Source organism: Acomys russatus, chromosome 20 (assembly GCF_903995435.1).
Source record: "Acomys russatus chromosome 20, mAcoRus1.1, whole genome shotgun sequence".
Classification (NCBI taxonomy): Eukaryota; Metazoa; Chordata; class Mammalia; order Rodentia; family Muridae; genus Acomys; species Acomys russatus.
Genome location: NC_067156.1, coordinates 16,820,679 through 16,843,004, shown reverse-complemented (window position 1 = coordinate 16,843,004; position 22,326 = coordinate 16,820,679).

Sequence of the window (22,326 nt, the reverse complement as noted above, 5' to 3'; positions counted from 1 at the left end):
AGAGTGACAGTATCACAGATCACAGCATAGAGTTCCCTCCAGCATGGATGTTACACAAACTCTTAATGGCTCAGGTTTTTAATGGATAGACTGAGAATTTTGAAGGTTTGACGCAAGTAGGAGCTCATAGAATTCCTGAACATTGTACACAGAGTTAACACAAGGTACTTAACTTCAGTGGCTATCTTATAGAAGAAAGCTATAGATTCTTTTATATAGCATTTATTGATTATCTTTGTGTCGCTCTGACCAAATCTGAGATAGAAACAACTTCCTGGAAGAAAGAGATGTTTTTGGCTCACAGTTTCAGAAAGTTCAGTCCACAGTGTTTCATCAGGAGGCATTTGAGCAGAATATCAGTGGCTTTCATTCATGTCTCCATGGACATAAAACAAAGAAAGAAGAGACACTCTCTGTGGCTTGAGCCAATGTATTTGAACAGACTTAGAGGAATAGGAAAGGTGGATAGCAGATGAGAAGCAAAAAGTGTTGTATATAAGTCTTTCTTAATCAAAACTAACAATCAAAACCATAAGAATTGGAGAAATCCAAGGTAGCAGATTGAGCTTGGTGGCAAAGGCCCATGCTTCTACCTACTCTTTTTTTCTGCATTTCCTTTCAAAATTCTCCATTAGTTGAAACTATATTTTACCATAGTGCTTAGAAACAGTAAAAGCTATTTTTAAGTGCCTATTATTTTGTATAACTATCTATAGGTACACATGCCAAAGTGCACAATTCAGGATGGGAGCTGATTTTCTCTGCATACCATTATATGGGTCCTGAGGATTGATCAGGCTTATGTGCTAAGCATCTTTACCTGATGAGTCAGTTCCCCAGCTCAGCATTCATTGCTTATTTGACCATCAACTTTTATTTTCACAATAAGATACTAAGTCTCTGCCAATTAGAGTAGGCATTAAAAATTCATTAACTTCCTAAGCAAGAAATATGGATAGCTTATTTCAAATATTATTAAATTACAACACACATACCCATATCACTTTGTTTTTGCATAAAAACATTTGAATCATCTGGACTGAAGTATATTCAAGTTTGGAGAAACATACAAGTGCTTGGCATGGCTGCTGGCTTTGGAAGACAACTTGGTAGGCAAGATTTGCTATTTTTATATTTTTCTATTCAGAAATATAAAACTCATCTAGTTCTTCAAGAGCTCATTAGTTCATAAATAAATGTTTTGAGGCCAGGAAGTATCAAGAAATTTAGGGTAGCTACAAGTATTTAGCAGCTACTTTAAAGGGTTACTCCTATGTTTTTCACTAATGCATATGAATCTTGCATGTAGAGACAATATGTGAATTATTTTATTTTTCATGATGAAGTATACCTTCCTGGTAAAATGCAGAGATTGTAACATGCTTCTATCATGCCTCTGGCCAGGCTTCTTATGGGCAATATAATATGGGTTTTGGCATCTGGTGTCCTTCTCAGGTCTTCACAAAACTCAGAAGAAATTTTAAAATCTACCAGCCTTCCAGACAAATAGGGACAGTTCAACCAACTCTCACCACACCAAAACCTGTGCAAACATAGTAAGAAACGCCACACATCATCAACAGGTGTGGCAGGAGCATGCCACACATTCCTCTGGCCTGATGCAGTTGGATTTGTCCCAAGAAATACTGGGAGGAGTAGCTTTTACTCTTCCTTTCTTTATCCAGTTACTGAAAAGATATTTCAAGGGGACAAAGCTACTGTTGCATTCACTGTTTGCTCTTTGCTAGTAGAACTATGCAGTATGGACATACCCTCCAAAAACTGGAGGCAGGTGACATTAAAAGAGAAACACTGGCCTTGCATTAAGTGTCTTGTTTATATAAACTTACTGCACAGGCATAGACTACCCCTACCTGCAACTTCCCCCTTTGCGGATCCTAAAAAAATGTCTGCTTTGCACTCATAGCATATCTTATGCTAAGGAAAAACTTTTAAAAAATAGACAAGCTATACTCACTTATATCTGCATACTAGCCCAAGGGGCATGTCCCACGAAAGCCTTCACTTACCAGGAAACTGGGACAGAGGGGAGGGCATCCTATTGGGACTCTAAATGAGAGACGCATGGGAGAATAGCAAAATAAAAGGATACAGAGGGTCCTAGAAATCTACAAGTTGAACAATATGATAGGCAGATTTGGGTCCAGGGGTCCCGCTCAAACTAAGGCACCAGCCAAGGACAATACAGGAGGTAAACTTTAAACCCCTTCCCAGATCTAGCCAATGGTCAGAATATTCTCCACAGTTGAGTGGAGAGTGTGATATGACTTTCTCACATACTCTGGTGCCTCACATTTGACCATGTCCCCTGGAGGGGGAGACCTGGTGGCACTCAGAGGAAGGACAGCTGGTAGCCAAGAAGAGACTTGATACCGTATGAGAATATACAGGGGGAGGTAATCCCCCTCAGGAACAGTCATAGGGGAGGGGAATAACGGGAAAATGGGGGGGGGGAGGAATGGGAGGATACAAGGGATGGGATAAACATTGAGATGTAACAAGAATAAATTAATAAAAAAAATTTAAAAAAAAATAGACAAGCACACAATTTTTTTTTTTTTTTTTTTTTTTCCGTAGCACAGGCCTGATGTGAAGCAAGTACACACCATATCTGGTAGTTCACTTGGAAACTCTAGATCTATAGTATCTGACACAGCTTTGGCCCAACTTTTATGGTTCAATAAATTTGGGGTCTGTTAATGAATCTACTATAAAAAATTAAAATTCATTTATAAATATTGATTCACAGTCTATTATGTTAGAATTAGCTACAGATTAAAAATGAAAGTGGTGTTAAAACAACATTAAAAGGTTAGATTCAGATCTCAGTCTGGCACAAATCATCTTCAGACTTCAGTGTAGTCGGAAATGATCTAAAGTCATTATTTTAGCTGAGAATGTAAAAGAGAAAATCTTCTCAGCATCATGGTCATGTATCCATCCAAGTGGGGTACTCTGATTGTATTTCTCTTTCTCTGTCCAGCCTCTGATATTTCCCTTTGTAGAAGACTGTGTTGCTTATACCAGCTCTAGAGAGTCCTATCCATAACCAAAGAAAATGTCACGTGTATCTTTCTGAATGGATGGGCTTTGCTAACAGACATACATAGCATTTTTGAAGCATGGACATGCTCACTGGTGGAAGAGATTTTGAAAATCAGTCTCTATTCACTGAGTCTTTCACATCTAGTCTTTTTCAGTCTAACTCTTGCTGTTAGGGAAGACATGCCAATTTTCTGTTTGCTAGAGAAATACCAAGTAGTGTGTACCAATGTCTGTCTCTTATAAAGCTGGTGCCATTTAGATGATCTCATAGTGTCTCCCTAAGGCATGTGGGACTGTTTAGTCCATGTTATAGTCCATGTTAAAACACATAGATCAGAAAGAAGGAAATGGGCACACTCTACCCAACATGGCTTTTTACCGGATGTGACTTGTTCTGTTCATATCCCTTCATTCATTGAGAAAACATATTCATTCTTTTTGTTTATATTGTGGGTTACATTGACAGTTTTTTGTATGTTTAACCATCCCGGCATCCCTGTGATGAAGCGTACTTGATCATGTTAGATGATCTTTTTGGTGTATTCTTGGATTTAGCTTGCGAGGAATTTCTTGAGTATTTTTGCTTCAATGTTAGTAAAGGAAATTGGTTGGAAATTCTTTCTGTTTTTTTTTCCTTTAATTTATTGTAATTTATTCAGATTATATCTAGATTGTTATCTCCTTGCTTGTATCTTCCCTTTCTTTGTTGAGTTTGTATTGGTTTAGGTATTAGGATTTCTGGGGCCTCATAAAACAAATTTGGCAGTGTTACTCCTGTTTCTATTTTGTGGAATAGTTTGAGGAGCATTGGCATGGGCTTTTACTTGAAAGTCTGGTAGAATTCTGCACTAAAAACATCTGGCCCTGTGATTTTTTTTTTTTTTTTTTTTTTTTTTTTTTTTTTTTTTTTTTTCTTGAGAGAATTTTAATGACTTGTTTCTATTTCCTTAGGGGTTGTAGGCCTACTTAAATTGTTTATCTGGTCTTTGTTTAACTTCGGTGAGTTTTATCTCATGAGAGTATTGTCCATTCCTTGTACATTTTCCAACTTCACGGATTAGAGGGTTTTAAAGTAAGACCTAATGATTCTTTATTTTTCCTCAGTGTCTTTTGTTATGTCTCTCTCTTCGTTTCTAATTTTATTAATTTGGGTATTCTCTCTTTTTCAGCCGTTTAGTTAGTTTGGATAAGGGCTTGTCTACCTTGTTGATTTTCTAAACTAACAAACTCTTTGTTTCATTGTTTTTTTGTATTATTCACTTTGTTTCTAGTATATTAATTTCAGCCCTGAGTGTAATTATTTCCTTCTATCTACTCCTCCTGGGTATGTTTGCTTCTCTTTGTTCTATAACGTTCAGATGTCCTGTTAAATTGATAGTATGGTATCGCTCCAATTTCTTTATGAAGTCACTTAGTGCTGGAAACTTTCCTCCTAGCATGGCTTTCATTATGTCCCATAAGTTTGGTAATCACAGAGACTGAGCAGCACCACAAGCAAGTCTGCATGAGAGTAACCTAGACCCTTCATACATATGTTAATCTTGAGTCGCTTGTTCTTCTGGTGGGACACCAAACAAAGGGAGCAGGAGCTGTCTCTGATTGTGTTGCCTTCCTCTGAATCTTTTCTCTTACTGGTTTGATTTGTCTAGCCTTGATATGCCAAGGCTGGTTTATATCCATGGGAGGCCTGCCCTTTTCTGAAGAGAAAGAGAGAAGTGGATGAGGAGAGGGGAAGTGGAGTGGGGGAGGGTCTGAGAGGAAAGGAGGGAGGGAGATCGGTGGTTGGTATGTAAAAAAAAAAAAAAAAAAGGAAGGAAGGAAGGAAAGGAGGGAGAATCTAAAAAATATGGCTTTTTTTTTTTTTAATTAAAATCTAAAATCCTAACATCAAATATCAAGATGAATATCCTGGTGAGGATGTCATTGATTCTAAATCACTAGAGAATAGTCCTTATAAAAGCACAGATTGCTCAGTGATATTAATTAGCTGAATTGTACATTATTTAATGTGTGTTTGTGTATGTGTCAAAGGAGTGATACTGTGATAGAAACACACACAAGCATTTGAATTTACTGAAAAGGAAACAGATGTGAAAGTGAAAGGAAAATAGGTGACCCTGAGATGTGTTTAATTAGCTGAGGAAAACAATATCACATTTTCTCTTTCATATCAAAGTCAAGCTTTAAATTTTTGTGTGTATTCATTTGCACGTGAATGAGGATAGAGGTGAAGAAAGCAGAAAGATGCCTGTGAGAGGGGAAGGGAGGACCTTAAGGAAAATAGAAGACGAAATAAGAGAGAACGAAATAAGACACGAAACAGGGAATACAGGAGGCCGAAGATGGAAGAAGGAGAGAATTCGGAATGCTATGTATCAGACAATCAATCAAACCATGTGTGTATAAATTTTTCACCATGAGACCTGTTACTTTGTATTCTAATTTTAAAAACCTTCATAAAAAAAGACTAAGCGTCAAAGGAGGAAGAGTAGGCACCTAGGAGAGTGAGCTGGAAAAGGAGGCAGGTGAAAGCTGCTCAGCACCTACCTGCACCCGGGTTTCCTATCAGGAAAGGGAATTGGTGTCTGAGTCAGTGAGGCAGAGTTGTGCAAGTGGACACATTGAGAGCTCCATGAGTTTAATGTAAACATTGCCTCAAAATTCACAAGTTCAGAGGAAAGCAGCACCCTCCTCCCCGATAGTCGCTATAGTCTGCCTATGGCAAAATGCTACTTTTTATATTAGGTTAGAGGGAGAAAGGGTTTTCAAAGGGTGACCGAAAATGCCCAAGAGCTCTTGAGTATCAAGTAGTTCAATTTAGCAACATGGCTGATTGAAGTGTAAATGAATAAAAGCATGTTATTTTCTTTTTATTTACATTAAACCTCATTTAAATAAAAGCTAAGCGGGTCTTACATGTCTGAAAAATATTCTGGAATGTTTGATGAACTAAGCCAAAATATGCTTATCTATGCACAAAAAGTGTATATGCTTACATCAAAGCACAGAGGCACATGTACAGAGACAGAACTGGGTTGTATCTATTTAATAGCCTGCGAGGGGTGGATAGTAAAATATTTTGTGACAAATATTGATAGAACGGGGGCAATTTGTTCTGCTGTCCTGTTTCAGCTGTAAATAACAACACACATTTTTTCATTTCTCTTGTTGTAAATAGAGTCTAATAGGGTTAGGTATCATTGGCCTAATCAATACCATCCTCCATTTGACAAGTCAACATACATGCCTTGTTGATGACCAAACTGGACCCGACACAAGTACTGGGTTTGTGATTTTTGTCTCACAGGCTTGCAGATTTCTCTACAAATATTTAGGATAAATGTAATGGCACACAAATGTGCCTACCTTCACATGTCCACACATAGTAGGGTAAGGTGCAGAGGCACAGTGATTAGACAGAAAACCCAGTTTCCTCCTGGCAGACAGAGTTCTCTGAAGGATTTCTGAAATGTTAACATCTTTTTAAATTAAGTAATTTATTTATGCACTCTACATATTGGTCACATGTATACTCCCTCCCTCTTCTCCTCCTAGTTCCACTCTCATATTAAGTGAGAATAACTATTCTTTGTTTTCTTTAAAAATTGTTTATATATTCATTTATATTGTTACACATATATACAATAAACTACCTAGAGAAAGAAGAAGCACAGAACAGTCAAGAATTTTGTAAATCACATTCCTAGTGTTATGGCTATTTGCATTTAACATTTTTTAGAACTAGCAATGAGCAATCTTTTTTAAGGCACTTTAAAGTTGTCTTTTTTTTTTTACAACTACATTTTGTTGTAGTTACACTTTTTAAGTGTGGTAAGGGTAGAAAATTATGGACAGCCTTAGCTCACTCGCTGGATTTTCAAACTCAGTTTTGACTTAGGAGTTTTGAATAATTTCTTGATCACAGCTTCAAAGATTGACAGGTACAGCAAACTTTGGCCTGCTCTTTTTCCTTAAGTACTAAACTAAATTTTAATATACTCATTTCAATCAGGGCCAGCACAGAGGCATTTAAGCAGCATGTGTTCAAGTGGTCCTCACAAGAATTAGGATTAGATGGCACTGACACGTGGGGTTAGGTGTACACTGCCAGAAATGAGGCATGTGTCTCTTCGCAAGGAAGAATTTTTGTAGTAGGTTATGTTATTTCCAAAAGCCTTACTGGATATTTAAGTAGCATTTAAAAAATTATTCATAGCTGAAAGAAGAACACAGCTGATTATATAGGCCTCAGGTGTCCACACACACAAACACTGATGCATGTGTGTGTGTGTGTGTGTGTGTGTGTGTGTGTGTGTATAAGAAGATAATGATAAAGTAAAATGTGATAGAAAATTCATCATGATAATATGAATAAAAATGTTTGAAACAGGAACAAGTGTTTTTGTGGTATGGAAGAACATCTTTTGAGTATATGCCCAGTAATAGTCTAGCTGGGTCTTCATGTAGATCAATTACCAATTTTCTGAGAAACAGCTATATTGATTTCCAAAACAGCTGTACAAGTGTGCATTGCAACCAGCAATGGAAGAGTGTTCCCCTTGCTTCACGTCTTTGCCAGACTAAACTGTTCTTGTGGGTTTTTTTTTTTTGTTGTTGTTTTTTTTTTTTATCTTAACCATTCTGACAGGTATAAGATGGAATCTCGGGGTCATTTTTGATTTGCGTTTTCCTGATGGCTAAGGATGTTGAACATTTCTTCAAGTACTTCTCAGTCATTGGATATTCTTCTGGTAAGGATTCTCCCACAAGAAAACCCATAGAATCAAAACACTTGGAATCACAGGGCCTCATTTAGACTGAACCAACAACCAGGGAACCTACAATGTGTCTAACCTAGGCCCTCTGTCTGTCACAGCTGTATAGCTTGGCCTTTTTGTGGCACTCCTAACAGAGGGAGCAGGGACTGGTTCTGATGCCTTTGTTTGCTCTTGGGACCCTTAGCCTCCTACTAGGCTGCCTTGTCCAGCTTTAATATGAGACAAGGTACATAAACTGATTGCAACTTGCTTTGTCATGCTTGATGGATGTGCCTGGGAGGCCTGCCCTTCTTTGAAAGGAAATGTAGGAGGAATGGATAGGGAAGGAGGAGGGGTGGGGAAGTGCAGAGCGTGGCAGGCAGAGAGAGTGGGAACTGTAGTCAGGATATGATATATGAGAGAATAAATTAATAAAAAATAAATAGAAAACACTATAGGAAGTTCCAAGTTATTCCTAAAGGTGTTAAGGATATCTGCCTGCCACAAGCCTATTTACTTCTTTCACTTTAATGACCCTTAATGAAGAACACAAACAAAACCTTAGCGGAGACGGAATAGAAAGTGGATGCTTTCCTGATGCTGTACGGCATTCAGTATATGGTTCATGGCATAACCAAGTAAGTTTTAGAAATCTGATTTGTTTTTACTCTCTAAGTCATCCTTTTATATTATTTGGGAGCCCGACTCAAGTATAAAGTATTAAATCACTTAATGCTTTACATATCATATCATATACACTTACATAAAATAATATTATAATTATATATAATATATGGCTATACCCATTCTTTGTTTGAGAAACATCAAGGATATTTCCAGTGTCTGGCTCTTATGGATAAAGCTGCTATGAACATAGTTGAGCAAATGTCCTTATGGTATGGTGGAGCATCTTTTGAGTATGTGCTCAAGAGTAGCATAGCTGAGTCTTGAGGTATATGCATTTCTAATTTTATGAGAAACCTCCAGATTGATCTCTACAGTGGTTTTATAAGTTTGCACTCCTATCAACACTGGAGGAGTGTTTCCCCTTCCTTCACATCCTTGCCACCATGTGCTGTCACTTAAGTTTTTTTTTTATCTTAGCTATTCTGGTGAGCATTAGACGCAATCTCAGAGTCATTTTGATTTGCGTTTCTCTGATGACTAAGGACACTGAGTATTTCTCTAAGTGTTTCTCAGCCATGTGCCTATTCCTTAAGAAACTTCTGAGAAAGTGCTCGTCCTTTTGCCCAGTTTAGTTCTGAACCTCATTTTTTAATTTCATTATTTGTTTTGTTGTTGTCTGCTTTCTTGAGTTCTTTATATATTTTGGATATTAGCCCTTTGTTGTATGTAGGGTTGGTGAAGAACTTTTTCCACCCTGATGGCTGTTGCTCTGTTCTATTAACAATGTCCTTTGCCTTACGGAAACTTTTCAGTTTCATGAGGTCCCATTTATTGATTGTTGATCTTAGAGCCTGAGCTGTTAGTGTTCTGTTCAGGAAGTTGTCTCCTGTACCAATGCTTCCAAGGCTCTTCCCCAGTATCTCTTCTATTATATTTAGTGTACCCAGTTTTATGCTGAGGTCTTTGATCTACTTGTACTTGAGTTTGTGCAAAGAGATAAAGATGGATCTATTTCCTTTCTTCTAAATGCAGGAATCCAGTTAGACCAGCACCATTTGTTGAAGATGCTTTCTTTCATCTATTGTATGGTTTGGCTTCTTTATCAAAACTCAGGCTACCTGAGCAGGTGAGGGAAGATGTAGGTAGACTCTGTTACCTCAGATTTTGTCTCTTTGACTGGGCTGCCCCTAGCTTAGGCGGTGCATAAAAGCTCATGGAGTAAACTCATGCACAGTCATTAGAAAGATGAACAGGCTCCCTGGGGATGCTTTGTGATATACAGTGTCTGAGCTTTTCTAGTATCCTTATGTGATAAGGTGTCTTATAAATGTTATTAGCTGCAGGTTTTATGGCAAATTTTATGCCGTTTTGATTATGATGCTGCCGGATGACAGCTAGTTTACATTGCTTAAATATCCTCTGTATCTAATGCAGAAAGGAAGCTAATTAGCTATAACCATGAAAATGGCTGTCATGTGAAAAGGAAAACTACATGTAGAAAATTTCTTTACACTAGGATTGAGGACATAGCACAACGATCACCTTCAGTTTTAAAACATTTATACAAGCTGAAACTCACAGAAAGAAAACTCAAGAATGAAAAAATTTTTTTAAAAATCTGTTGTTTTTGAAATCCGGTTTTTAAAGAAACCATTCCTGACCCAAATTCTTTAATAGTTTACAGCCCAATGAATCACTTTTCCTTGGTCACCAGCTCTGTGTTTATATCTTTATTAATGTTTCCTGATGGATCATCGTTCCATATTTCTTGGGAGCATCCTAGATAACATGTTCCCAACATTATTTAAGACTCATTATTCACTGAAATAAAGCATGCAAAAGCACAAGTTGGGTAGTGGGGATATTTTATTAGTGTGTGATGTATTCTAAGTCCCTCATCAGCATAAAACACTGTAAAGAGTCTATAAATCTCATTAAGGGCATTAGAATAAGAAAAAGGACTGCTTATTCAGTTAGTGTAGGCAACCCTCCCAGATACAAAATTCTAACTTGCAGTCATAAATGGCCCCTGGAAAACCTTTACTACTTTTTAATACTGAATTGACTTGGGACTGCATACTACACAACAAGCAGGAAGAAAAGGTCAATACTTTCTTTGTTGGGGTATCTGAATTTTTATCTTAGAAAAAAAAGGCAACATCCAGAGATCAGAGGCATTGATTAAGGGATTTCCAAACATTAGTTAGAAAAACACTTTCCTCTGTGCACAGGCAAAGAAACAGCTCATATTGGGCTGGGAGGACCAGGAGAGGGAATCCATGGGAGGGGAAAGAGATAGACCATGCCACAAGAAGTGCAAGTGGAAGACAGGCCAGCCTTTAGTAAGAACATCTTATATCCCAGATTAGTCTGAAAACCACAGACAGCACACCTTCTTCCCAGATACTTATGACCCAGAGGCATAGATTATCACATATTGATACTTTAAGCTAATTTTTTGAAATAGGAGATTTCATTTAAAACCCCATGTCTGGGTTCTTTTTGAGGTTGGCAACCTAAAACCAGTATTCCTATGTAGCAGCAACTATCTCTAGGCAGGGCTTTCCTGCTGTTCGTGCAAGTGCTCCCCTTTACTCATCCCCAGAATGCTTGGTGCTCAGTGTCCTGATCTCTGAGGTTAGAGTTGGGCAGAAGGGAATGGAAAGATGGCTCACTGGTTAAGAACACAGGCTGCTTTCACAGAGGACTGGGTTTCAGTTTCCAGCACCCACACTGTGGTTCACAACCACCTGCAACTCTAATTCCAGTAGATCTGATGGCCTCTTTGGCCAACGCACACACTCACACACACACACACACACACACACACACACACACACACACACACCACTTTTTTAAACTCTACAAAAAATAGAAATAAGGAGCCAGGCATGATAGTATGTTCCTTTAATCTCAGCACTCATAGCAGGTTGATCTCTGTGATTATAGTGACTATCTGGTCTATACAGGGAGTTCCAGGCCAGACATGGCTACATAATGAAACTCTGTGTCAAAACAAAACAGTAAAAATGAATGCTATATTTAGTTCTGGTAAAGCACACACCAGAGAAAATATTTTGACAGAGAAAGAGAAATATATAGTGCCGAGAGGATCAATAGACTCCAAGGAACCCCAAGTCTATGTGGCACAGCCCATATCTTCAGCATGAAACAAGCATGGATAGAGTTGAAGTAACTCTTCTAGGAAGAAGAGATTTTGAGACCAGAAGTAGATAGGTGTAAGGGGAAGTCCCATCAATCGTATGGACAGAGAACACTGCTCATTAGTGGTCCTCTGACTTCCTACATATGGCGGCAGTATTTAGAAATGTCTTCCAAAAGAGAAATGCAGTGAATATCAGTGTCCATCCTGCCACAGAAGTAATTCTGCTTTACTGAATTCTTTCTCAGGAGCAAGACCAGCAAGTGGGATCCTCAAAGAGCTCCATGCTTGCTCAGACCCTGAACACAAGGACATGATTATGTGTGGCTGAAGCAGATTGATTCCCAGAATTGTCATTTTAGAGATGGGCACCTTTAATTTTGTGTGTGTGTGTGTGCTTAACTAACTGGAATATGGAATTCCACAGTTAATAACAAATTCCTTTAGATTAACACTTCATAGTGGTTAGACGAATCCATCTTTCAAGGGCAAAAGTGCTTTTCTGATGTTTTATGGTACAGCTCTTTGGAAGTGATCAAGTGTGAGAATAGGGATTATTTCCTGGGGGGAAAGGTGGGAAAAACTAGGAAAAAGAGCTTTGGAATAAGAGGCATTATAAAGAACAGTGAGTTGACTTGAAGCTTCCTTTTCCTGGGTTGGCAGGGTCATGAGTATTTAGTTAGAACTAGTTACCATCCTATCCCTAACCCACTAGCATCTCACTTAAATTGAGGTAGATGCATCCAGAAGTCAGCCCACAAAAGAAATATATACCACCTTTATTTTCACAGAACAAATTATATTCAAGAATATTGTATACATTTGTATCAAGCTTTGTGTTTCTACTAAGCATCTTTCATTCCTTAAGTGAACACCTTTGCTAAAAAGTAACAATAGTAAAAAGCAAACCACATTTCAAGGCTAGGTTTTACTGATCCTATTTCCTGAATGGCACATCTTGACTTATCTATTGGAAAAAAGAATAATAGTGAACAAATACTCTAAATTGAATTGTTTTAAAGATTTGCCTTAATCCCACACGTGTGTGGGTATTCAGTTTTGACTACAGGCATTTGCACAGGCCAGAAGAGGGTGTGAAGTCCCTTGAAACTGGTGTTTGAGGTGCCTAGGAACTGCACAATGTGAACAGGAAACAACTTGAGTCCTCTGCAAGAGGCAGAAGAAATCTTTAACCTCTGAGCCATTTCTCCAGTTTCCCCAGTTTATATTTTTGTGCACTATCTGGACAACCAGTAAGAAAAAAAAAACTCAATCAACTTACTGATTTGTTTATGCTAGGATTTGGCTGCTAGTTGTGGTTGTTTTTCCGCAACAGGGCAGTTATTTGTTGTGGAATCGTACACAAATATATCTTGATTTTTCTTTCATTCACTTATTCTGTGAAGCGTATACTGATAAGCACAGAGGAGCGGTCAGAAATGACTGAAGCAAGGTGCCAGTAATCAAGGAACACACTTTATCTTGTGGAAAATAAACGCTTGAGCTGTGGAAGCAAGAGAATATATACACAGTTCTCAATGTTTTGTTCAAATTCTGAGGTACAATATTACAGAGGAAGGGAGAGTGCAACACAGTGTCTGTCCCTGCAGAATTACAACAAATATGGTTTTTTTTTTTTTTAAGATTTATTTATTTATTACTATAGACAGTGTTCTGCCTGCATGTACACCTGACGGCCAGAAGAGGGCATCAGATCACATTACAGATGGTTGTGAACCACCATGTCGTTGCTGGGAATTGAACTCAGGACCTTTGGAAGAGCAGGAGGCACTCTTAACCACTGAGCCATCACTCCAGCCCCACAAATAAGTTTTAAACAAGTGCTTACATGAGTAAATGAAACAGAAGTATTACAAAATTGGTTAATGAGGTTACGCAACATGGGATAGGTGCAACCGATATGACATTTATAAATGGAGACAGAATAAATAAGGAGATATTCTGTAGGCAAGAAAAGATAGAAAAGCATGAAAAAAGTATTCAGTGTTTCAGAAATATTTGTTCAGGGTAAGGTGGATAAATTTGTTAAAACAAGAAAACTAGGGAAATAGTTGAATGATTAAGTGTATAATGGGTAGATAGTTTTAAATTTTAGCGAGAAAATAGTTGCATTAATTAGAAACAGACAAATTCAATTACATTGAAAACTTTCAGTTTTATATCAACTCTATACTAAAAATATGAGAGCATTATGCAAAAAGAGACAACCAAATATGCTTTGAGCTTTTAAAAAATGTTTATCCTGGCCTAGATAGATGACTTGCTATGGAAATGTGAGAGCCAGAGTTTTGATCTGCAACTCCACATAAAAATACTTGATGGAAGGCCAACTTGGCTCTTACCAGATCTCTCCCTTTCCCGGCTGCTCATGTTCACACACACTACCTGCTCACAAACATGTGTATAAACACCATCCGAAACACACATCAACACAAAACACATTCACACATTCACATGCACACAAGTTCAAGCAAAATACAAATATAGCTCTTTCCTTAGGCACCACCCGGGTGAGCCCCATACAAGGCAGAAGCACATGAAGAGGCCTATGGAAAGACTGTGCTGTTACATGTAGGACACTCCCTTTACTGTTACATCTTCTTTTTAAAAATGCTAAATCGGTTTTTAGTTTTTTCAGTCCACTCTGTCACAACCGGAGCTCATCTCCAATGATAAAAGTGGAGTGAAGATTCTGCATAAACATGATATATTGACTATGTGAAATCTTTTGAACTAATTTGAATATTGTCACACATAATTTTCATTGACTTTTTACTTTACAATAATATCCTAGATTATATTTAGAGATGTTTTTCTTATATGATGATTTTATAATCCAATTTAAAAGTAATTAAAATAACAGTCATTCCAAAGGCTAGCTACTTAAATATGACTTTTCAAGGTAGAAAGTCTGCTCTGAGATTAATAAACATAGAGTCAGGTAACCAGAAGAGGTACCATTTTATATGTCATTTATGAACCTTCTAAAGATTTCAAATTTAATGAGAAAGTTGAAGAATACACTCCTGTGAACACCCATCTCTAAACCCTCTGGAGAAATATCTCTTTAGTCATGGTAAAATTTGTATTTTCCTAGGAAATGGTTTGTCAATGTCTGTGTGCAGGTTCTTCAACAGAGGGTTTGATGATTTTCTCTTCTAGAACTCTATTGAGAAAGGAACTCCCTGACTCACAGTTGCAAATGATCAGACATCTCTTAGGTTCTGGCTATTTGCTCTCACCCAGTGGAGTAAACACCATTGCCATATGCACTATGACCCTGTGAATGAACTGGTCACAAGTTTCTTCTTTGCCACAGGGAAGGCATGCTAATTGAATGAAGATATGTTTTACTAAATTCTTACTACAGCAGAAAATCATTCTCTAGTTTGTATTAAAACTTTTCCTGCATATGGATTTACTTCTCATTCATTTATTAAATTATTTTATTATCTTTAGAGATATTTTCCCAAATCAATTGAGTAGTGTTTTAAACAAAAGATTAAATGTCTGTGGTTTATAAATGCATACATATGTATCTCTTTCTATTACTCTATTTCCCCTTAGAATTAATTATTTGAGGCAGAAGTTGTGCTTTAAATGAATAGCAGAATTGACCCACTGAGGACCATCGTTCTCCAAAAGGTGAACAAGAGTCTTGATTGTAATATGTCCATTAAAATGTCCCCACAAACCTCTCCAGTCTAAATTATCTCAGGCTGCTGTGCCTTTCCAGCCTTATTGATTTGAAAAATAACAAACAAGTATAAATGACATTTACAGCTCTTAATTGGTGTCATTAGCGGTTCTTATTATTCCACAGGACAAGCACTAACCCTTTATTGAGAATTCAGTGATGCAGGTCTGCACGGGACTCATCAGTGTTAAAGACAAGTAATAAAACAGTCCAATGACTGACTTAGAGCCCTGTTCATCAACAAAGGCCACAGACAGCCAGGCCTTACTTTCCCTTGATTTGTTTTATGCCATTTTCTAGACCTTAGGACTCAAAACAGAAGAAAACAAAAAAATTCTCAGGCTGTAAAGGGACTGGAGGTAATTTGTCCTACTCCCTTGGAAGGTGGAATTTTGGGTATTTATTGTATTGCATCTTAGTTTTCTCATCAGTGCCTTCCACAGTACACAGGGAACCAGTGGTGCCTTTTCTTCCTTACTTGCAGTCACTTTTAACATCCACTCTACTTATTGAGTAATAGATCAATTTTTTGTTTGTTTGCTTTTTCAGATATTTTGCCTTTAACAGAACTGAGAATCTAACCTTGAGTTTCTAAGTCTAGCCACTACTTAATAATACATTGAAAGACAAGTGGCTTTTCTGGATCCTTGGCTTTCAGCTAGTTTAATAATTTTTCTTCTTAAAAGACCAGCTATATCTTCCTTTTTATAAAAATATTTTATTTTTAAAATTAAAATATAATTACATCATTTCTCCATTCTATTTTCTCCCTCCAATACCTCCTCCTTGTTCTTTTTCAAATCCATGACCTATGTTTATATATATGTGTGTGTGTGTGTGTGTGTTTGTGTATATATTTAGGTATATTATATATGTGTATATATATGTATACATATATAATATTTTAAATACAGATACACATATTTTTAAATAAATACCTAAATGCTACTTACTTATAGATGATTAGTATTTTTCTACGAGAACATATATATTAGTAATATAAGAAGCTACAGTCATAACGTCTCATCAACATGACTACTTAAACATGAGCATAACAAGACCCATAACCACGCTATTACAGTCAGAAGGATAGCCTAGGAGATTTGAACCGTATGAAAAACTACAAGCAACTAAATGGGCTAAAGATGGGAGAAGAAGCCTTCCTCTGTGATGAGCACACTAATTATTTACCTCATATCAATGGTCAGCCCTGTTCTCTCTGCACAGGCATGTAAGAGTGGTAGAGAGACAGGATACCTCCCTTGGCATTCAGAGGTCACTGTCCTGTCCAATCATCGAGTGCTCCCATACCTTTCCCTTTTGTGATTATCTTTGGGTCTATGTTTAAGTAATCAGTTTTGGTCTACTTGGATATAAATCTCAGAGATTTTTAAATGTTTCATATTATCTGCAATGTGATTGTGCACTGGTATTTAGGTTGCTGTGTTTTGTTATGTAAAAAACAAACTACACAGTTAAAAGCAAACAGTCACCCTTCAATGTTGGAATCCTATATCTGTGACATTGACTAAATCCTTGAACACAAGTAGCTGTGCATGCAAATTTAATCATCTATAACTTTGTTTCCTTATAAATGAAATTCAAAATCCACATGTGGGAGGTTATCGCTTTTAATTTAGTAATTTATTTGCTGATGGGAAACTCACTGGAAATATAGTATCTGGTTCTCTCCCACAACCTGCTTAGTGCCTCATTGCATAAGTTGGATCTGTGAAGAAGAGAATAGGACAAGAAGTGCACACTGAGCAGGAGGATGTATTAAAAGCTGGCCCCTGCTTCTCCATGTTCCTCCTCAGCATCCTTCCTACAAGGAGATCCTGCACCAGGCAATAGCTCAGATTCACTTTATGCTTTTCACTGTGGCAATTTGAATCAACTCCCAGTATCACATTCAAATTAAAACCCTGAGACTTATGAAAATTAAACAACATTTTGAAATTAGTTTGTATTATAAAAGTTGAGACAAAAAGATACATAGAGAAAGTTGAGTAAAAAACATCCATGTTGGGATGAGTAACTTATTACATTGGATTTCTTGCAAGTACAACAGACTGGTATAAGTTCTGCTGTCAATGACCTTCTTCTCAGTACCTCATGGAACCATCTCAAAAATCAACCATATATTTGGCCACAAAGCAAACGGCAACAGACACAAGAAGACTGAAATAATCCCTTGCATCTTATCAGACCACATGCCATATGGCAAAGGTGAATGCCTTTGTACCTTTTTTAAAAAAAAGTTTGCCTGGGAAAACCAACCTTACTGATGTATATTCTATGGTGGTGCCAATGTTGTGAATTGCCTCTTCAGCAGGCTGTAGGTAATACATGCAAGCAGATCAGTGACAATCATTGAACATCCCAGATCCTGCCCTCCTGTCATTGAGCACAGTCAAGCAAGGACTGAACCTCTGTATCAGGAGTCTTTGTGGTCAAGGTTTTGTCTTATCTGCACTCATTTGCAGTTGGAAGAGTTCAAAGAGCAATGTTAGTTGATAGTCAGAATATAAGTTTAGAAGAGAAGATGAGAAGCATAGCTTATGATATTCCAAGTTGGAGTTGCACATATGCCATAAAATGGGAGATGTAGGAAGCCCCATAAGACTGAAGAAAAGCTTGTGATGAGTAGAATATTTCAAATAGTAGATTTTGGACTTTGAGATACTGATGGCCAGATACCTCTTTGTGCCTGATGCAGTTTCTACAAAAAGAAATAAAATATTGTCAATGACCAGTAATCTATGATTGGTTGTTACATTTTATCACCTTGCAGTTAAAACTGTTATTGACCAGCTGACAAACTTCACACATGAACACTAGCCTTGTGTATCTAGAAAATCTTGTAAACTTGTCATAATGGCAAAATGATACATAAGTCCAGACTGCATCATTTTTCTGCCCACCTATCTCTATGGAAAGAGGTTCTTGAAGAGGTTGTCATTCTGAAGTAATAAGATATTTACAAACCTTTTCAGCTATAATGATAATTGGCCTGGAAGTCTTTGGGAGGCATGGAAAGACCTCCTGCTCTGGTCAGGTGTAGTTTGTACAATGAACGTTGACACATTTTAGTTAGTCAGTGTCCATCTGTGAATGACATGGATTAATTTGCTAAACACATCTTATATAGAGACTACCTTTGAAAATTCAAGACTTAATGAGAGATGTATAAGACCTTCTACAAAGGAACTAGACCATAGTTTTCTATCAATTTATCCATCAAAGACATTGAGAGCAACAGCCCATATGTGAAATTATTTAAATATATTTTAGACAAAACCCACGAGTAAAGAAGAAAAAAAATATAAAAACAACCAGAAAAAATAATATTTAAAATTTGTCTCTTTTTGGGGGTCAAGAAAATCCTGACCTCAGAATAAAGTATCATTTTTCAAATGACATTTTAGTCAAATGATTTAGTAGAAAGTTCATTCAATTGGGATTCATAAAAATCTGGATTTGAGACTCATATTTCTCCAGACTCACTGTGTATGACCTTAAGCTATTTACTTAATATTTCAAGACTCTAGCATTCTCATCATAAATGAAAGAATCAGACCAAATGACTTCTAATATTCCTTCCAGCACCAACATTCTTAACATTTATTTTTTTGGCAATAGGAATCTTCAAGAGAGCACTTGCTTAAAGGTGTGATTGGTTTTATGGCAGATGTAATTTCTGTGAACTATGAAGAATTCAAGGCACCATATAAGGAAAGTATAATTGTGTTCCAGTCATAACAGACACAATAGGTGTTGTCTGCCTTGACCTTTATGCTTCAAAAGATATGGGAATGTGCCTTAGTGGGAGAAGATGGCTAGCTAGGATGCTTATTCTATCAGCTAAAACTCTTTATAGCACTGGAATATTTTACCTGAAAAGTATTTTACCGTACAAGAGTAAATTTATACTTCAGACATGTGGATACACATATAACAAACTTTGTGTATTAATTAACAGTGCCCAGAATTTCCTTCTTAATGTTACATGCTTTCTAAGAAAGAACCAAAATTTAACGAAAGCTAGAAGTTCCGCAAGGGGTACACATAATATTTTTACACAGCCAAAGTTACATAGAGTTTTTTTTTGTTAATGGTAGAGTAGGGTGTACACAGATTGTGCTATGCTGTGTTCATAGCAATTTATTTTCTCATTTATTCTTTCTCTTTTCCCTTCCTTCCTTCCTTCCTTGTTTCCTTTCTTTCTTTCTCATATTACAGCCTGGTCCTAGCCCCTTCCTTCCTCTTTTACCAGTCCCAGTGGCATGCCTTCTCCCCCCACTCCTCCTTCTCCTCCTTCTCAGAGAAGGAGAGGGACCCAAGGGGTATCAACCATCATTATACATTTTCATATTATTTGTTTTCAGCCTCAGATATGTCCTTGAAGTCACAACTAGTCCTGCTCCTCTCGCTGTCTGTTCTTTTTTGGAATGAAGAGAGCACTGAGGGCTGAGGATAGAGGTCAGCTCTTGCAAAGGCTAACCACAGCACACCCGGCTTCTTGTCTTCTCAATATTTTCTCCACATCCTTTAGGTCAGGGAAACTGGATAAGAAATATTTACATTTCATGTCAGCTCTAGAATTCCAAGATTTTCATAAATAAATATAGATAGGTGATAGATACATAATAACTGCTAGAGGACAAATGTTTACAAAGATGAGAGGTTGGAAGGTAGATGGGCAAGTGAAAGATAGTCAGACACTTGCTTAATGGGCTTTTATTTTCCCCAGAATTTTTGGGAGGATACAAGGAAAGAGTCAAATTGAATGATGGCCCCAAATTCTTAATTTAAGAGATTTCTTTTTCTTTTTTTCCTTCGTTGTCTGCTGTAGAAACAGATTAAACCAGAAAACTTCAGGTTATAAATATTTAAAATAGTTAAACTTCTTTTTTTGAACTCAGAGCTTGGATGCAGAGGCGTTAAGCACTTTAAGAAATAGATTGAAAAGAAATGTCATTATCTTGATTTTCTGAATTGATTTGCTTAATAACAACACTTAGCATTTATATAGTGTTCTGTATTTCCAAATTGCTTTATAATCATTAATCAGTTAATTCATACAACCTCTCTGCGAGGTCAAGATTATTATCCCAATTTTACGCACAAAGAAATTGAGATGTGTAGAAATTAAATGACTTACCCAAGGTCATGGAGGAAATGAGTGACAGGCTGTGGATTAAAACCCGGAGACCAAGTCCATACTGGTGAAATGATTGTAGAGCTGACATAATCAACTGAATAATTCAAGGAGAAACCACTGTTTTTCTTTCCAATAGAAAATTTACAGGATATTGGTTTCTAAGCTGGAGCTCTTACAGAACTGTATCTCTCAGCAATAATTTTGCATCTCTCACAAAGGGCTCAAGCAGACACACTCCTAAAGAAAACCTACATTCAAGATCTTGTTCTTAGTAGTTGGCTATGATCTTAATGGTGTATGGGTGTTTCAAACAGTTTTCATTTTAATATTTGCTTGAGAGGTTTCAAACCAGCCCTGTGATGTGTTGACTTTGAATTGTTCTTCCGTTGCCCCTGGCCACTTCCAGAGGAGAAAGCCAGTACAAACCTGGATTAAAATAAGGACTATTTGACTTTAAATCCAGGGTTCTCTGTATTAGACACCAAACTAAATAGGGTGATGATCTAGTCAGACAATAGTTTGTAAGCCAGCTCATTTTCACCCGGTCTTTAAAGGATGAGACTGAAATAAGACAAAAAACAATAATGATGAGAAAACAAATCAAAACAGGGTTTTTTATTTGTTTGTTTTTTGTTTTCTTCTGTCTGAGGGAAAAGCGAAACAAAGGAAATGGAGCAAGAAAGAGGGGTGGTAGGAGGCTGTGAGGGTAATAGTTTTTCTTTCTTTCTTCTTTGTTTCCAAAATGAGGGAAAACAAAGCTATGCTGACGTTTTATCAAGCAGAGGACTGTATGTAACAAAGGATGAAAGACATTGCAGTCAACTAGCTGGGTTCAATCTCTCTCCAAGAGAAGAGGATGAAAGGAAGTGTAATTAAAGGATGAGAACCATAATAAAGGAGACAGAGCCATTCAGCAAGCCCAGAGCTTGAGTCTAGATGATACAGGATGCTTTAGTTGGGCCAGAGAAACCCCTATGGAGATTTGTCTCCTCCAGTCAAGTAGTGTGCACTGTGGCCATTGTTTCCCTTCCCAATGTAAGGCTTTGCAATGGAATAGCTGGGTCTTGAGGTAGCCCTGATCCCAGTTCTCCACAGTTATGTGGAGAGCGGGGACTGACTTGGACATGAACTCTGGTGCCCCATATCTGACCACTTCCCCATGGTGGGGAAGCCTAGTGGCACTCAGAGAAAGGATAAGCAGGCTACCAAGATGAGACTTGATAGCCTATGACCATAGAGTGGGAGAGGAAATCCCCCTAGGTCATAGACTTAGGGAAATGGAATAGGGTGAAAGCAGAAAGGAGGGAGGAACAGGTGGATACAAGTGAGGGGAAAACAATTGAGATGTAATCTAAATTAATTAATTAAATTAAAAAATTTAAAGACCTTGCAGTGGGAGGGGAGAATGGGAAGATACAAGTGAAGGGATTACAACTGAGATGCAATCTGAATATTACTTACATTTTAAAAAAGCAAGCACGAAAGAGACACCTGGAAGCTGCTACAGTTTGCTGTGCTGACACTTACCTCTGGCACCCTGGCAAGTTCCTCCTGTTGGTGAACTCAATTTCAACATCACACCTGGTGGAGTGGAGTCATGGACAAGATGGGTAAGCATTAGCTGAGCCCTATGAATAGGCATCGTGCTGTCCCTCAGCCTTCTACCTACTGACTCAATACCTCAAAACACTGGGACATGGCTACTTATTAATTTGTCTAAGGCACCAGATTTTTAAAGGTGTCTGAAAGATAACAGACCTAATATTGAAATCCTAGCTAATATTAAAAATCATAGTGTTAATGCCTAAGCTTGTATACTTATCTGATAGAC